The sequence below is a fragment of the Parasteatoda tepidariorum genome, chromosome 11 (genome assembly GCF_982258835.1).
Source record: "Parasteatoda tepidariorum strain Cologne lab strain chromosome 11, Ptep-v5.0, whole genome shotgun sequence".
In the NCBI taxonomy this organism is placed as follows: domain Eukaryota; kingdom Metazoa; phylum Arthropoda; class Arachnida; order Araneae; family Theridiidae; genus Parasteatoda; species Parasteatoda tepidariorum.
In genome coordinates, this window is record NC_141765.1 from 47,450,557 (window position 1) to 47,453,694 (window position 3,138).

General features: G+C 36.1%; 1 pseudogene; it reads left to right on the forward strand.

Annotated features, from left to right (window-relative positions):
- The first annotated feature begins 1,051 nt into the window (after positions 1-1,051).
- LOC147801802 (uncharacterized) lies at positions 1,052-2,931 on the forward strand (annotated as a pseudogene).
- The last annotated feature ends 207 nt before the right edge of the window (positions 2,932-3,138 follow it).

A 3,138-nucleotide genomic window follows, 5' to 3' on the forward strand; every position in this document is an offset into this window, starting at 1 on the left:
TGGATCATTTTATCTTGATATGAATAGTAAAATTACTGATATTTTTATAACATATGACCCGTCGCATGGGTTAACAAGGGGTCCTGCAGATAAACTTGTTCAGGGATCTACTGTGGTTAACAGGCTACCTGATCAATTGTTTTGTTACCATTCAGACCAAATTTCAGATTCTAGGAAATTTCTTTTTTGCAAACAGAAAAATATCCATCTTATTGAATGTAGAACGTGCTCACTTAAATGTATTGGACAAACAGGTACTGAGTTAAATAAACGAATTAATAGTCATAGATCAGTCATAAAAAAACTTTCAAAAACATAATTCTGATATTGAAATTGTTCATTTTCAAAAGCATTTGTCGGCGCCACTCTCGGCTTTGGCTTCATTTTATCTATTTAATTTGGCGAAAAGATCTCTTGTTGTTTTATTGTTCTGTTATAGTCAGACGTCTGCAGTATGGCGTCATTCATTGTTTCGTTAATAAACATTTTTAAATAGTTATCGTTTATCCTTAAATTATTCGTAATACAGTCCGTTGATCGTGAAGGATTACAACGAAAAAGACGTGTTCAATGCGGATGAAACGACTTTTTTTTTAAAATGCACTCCAGACAAAACTATGAACGTAAAGGGTGAAGCATGTAATGGAGGCAAGAGAAGTAAAGAGAGATTAACTGTATTGTTTTGCGCAAATATGAATGGAACAGAAAAGTTAGAACCGTTGATGATAGGGAAATCGAGAAAACCAAGTTGTTTCAGGGGCATAAAATCATTTCCTTTAGAATATGAAACTAATCGAAAAGCTTGGATAATATCAAAACTTTTTGAAGGCTGGCTTAAAAATTTAAATAAGAAAATGAAAACAGGAGAACGGAAAATTGTGCTTTTCGTCGATAACTGTACGGGGCACAATACCATACCAAAAATGGAAAGCGAAAAAATTGAATTTATCCCCCCCAAACACTACCTCAAGCCTTCAACAACTTGATCAGGACATCATCCAAAGTTTTAAAGTACAGTAGTGTACAAGTGGTTAAAAAAATGTTGTCCGAAATGGAAGATGGGGTTTCACTATCCGGTGTTAGTGTTCTACAAGCTATGCGAATGGCTAACAAGGCATGGAATGATGTGTCTTCCTCTACGATAATGAATGGCTTCAAAAAGGTTGGATTCGTTAAAGATCACGAAAGTAGTCAAACAATCAATATCGTTAATTCTGCTGAAAACTACACCGAAAATGATTGGGACAGATTGACCTGACTCATGAAGCTTGATGGCATAGAATTTCATGACTTTGTAAACGTAGATGATGCAGTAACAGTGTGTGGTCAGTGGGATGACAATGATATCATCGCTCAAACGAAAGCTTCTTGTGAACTATCAGAAGAGGACGAAGAAATCGAAGACTTACCACCTAATGTTACTAACAAACAAGCACTTTCTGCAGTGGACACTGTGATGAGATTTATTGAGAGGCAGCCGAATATGACAGAGGAGACATTTAAAGCTACAGTCCACTTAGAAAGTGTTATAGACAAACTTACTTACACATCTCTAAATCAAACAACAATTGAAAAGTGTAAAAAGTGATTTTAGAATAAATATGGAATAGTAAATAAGGTATGTAAAGAGCATTTTTCTTTATTCTAACATGCGATTTTCGATAATTCGACTTTTCGGTATCTTGAATTTTTTCTCCTCTCCCTTCAAATTCGGCAATTTAAATTTTATTTCATTTTAATTTGATGTGATTTATCTAACTGTAACTGTTACTATATTTATATTCAGAATGAGGCGTTCCTATTGTAAGTCTCACTTTATGTATTTTAAGTAATGTTTCCTGTTTATTATTTACAGTGCTTTTCAATTATGATAATGATATCCTTTTTGTCTATTCATTATGGGGCCTCGAGGCACTGTCAGTTTTGGTTATTCCACTGACAACAGAAAGGCTCCTGTGTGTTTGTAGACAATGTGTCCCCTGAAGAAGTGCTGTCTTACAAACACATTTATATTTTAATTTTTACAGATTTTATTATGTCTGAATGCCCAACAGCATGAGGCTAAAAGAAATATGTTTAAAGATTCAGATATCATTTTAATAATGAACAGGGATGGAATTCCTGTTTTTAAATCATCGCGAGCCAGTATGTGGCTAATTCAGGCTCTCATCAATGAACTCCCTCCTCATCTAAGATGGGCACATTGTATCGTTGGTTTGGAAAAGGCCATCCAAACATGAAATTATTCATGGAAATATACATAAAGAAACTCACTGATCTCTCTGAACAAGGCATTCGATGGAAAAATGGAGACAAATATGTCGAATCTATGTATACAAAGTATGTGGATGTTTTGATTCTCCGGCCAGATGTGCAGTTCAGAATATGAACCAATTTAATTGTTATTTTGGCTGCTCCTGGTCTTTACATCCTGGAACATTGATAGAAGAAGTAATGAAATATAACACCTTAGAGGAAAATCCAGAATTGAGGACAGAGCAGACCGTAGAGATCATGAGCAGAGTTCTGGATGAAGATAAAGGCAATATAAACGGTGTTAAAGGGTCTTCACCTTTGATTCTTGCTGAAGGTTTGGACTTAATTCGTGGAATTTGACTGGAGTATATGCACGCAGTTTTGCTTGGTGTGACACGGCAGATCACGGAAATATATTTATCAAGTGTAGGCGGCAATTTTACGTAGGATCTCCCACTGATTTGCGGCGTATTGATAGACGCTTGCTAAAAATCCAACCACCTCATGTAATGAAACACTCGACTGCCAAGGTCTATCACGGAAAGGAAATATTGGAAAGCTAATGAGTGGAAAACGCGACTCCTTTTCTATGCTTTACCATGCCTCCGTCGTATCCTTCCGGGCAAATACATGCAATATCTTCTTGCTCTTAAAAGAGTTAGTTTCTATCGATGACATTAGAAGTTAGAAACCTGTTAGCCTTTGTGCACCCACAACAAAAGGTCAAGTTCCTCCCCCAATGCTCAAAATTTTTCAGTATAAAAAGGAAGTGGAAAGGTCAAACAGAGTGCGATGAACACCTGTTTTCTCACTTATGGAACAGCTTCTGAGTCTTCATTGTGTTAAATCTTCCCCCTACCCTCCCCCCCTTCTTTTTTGAAA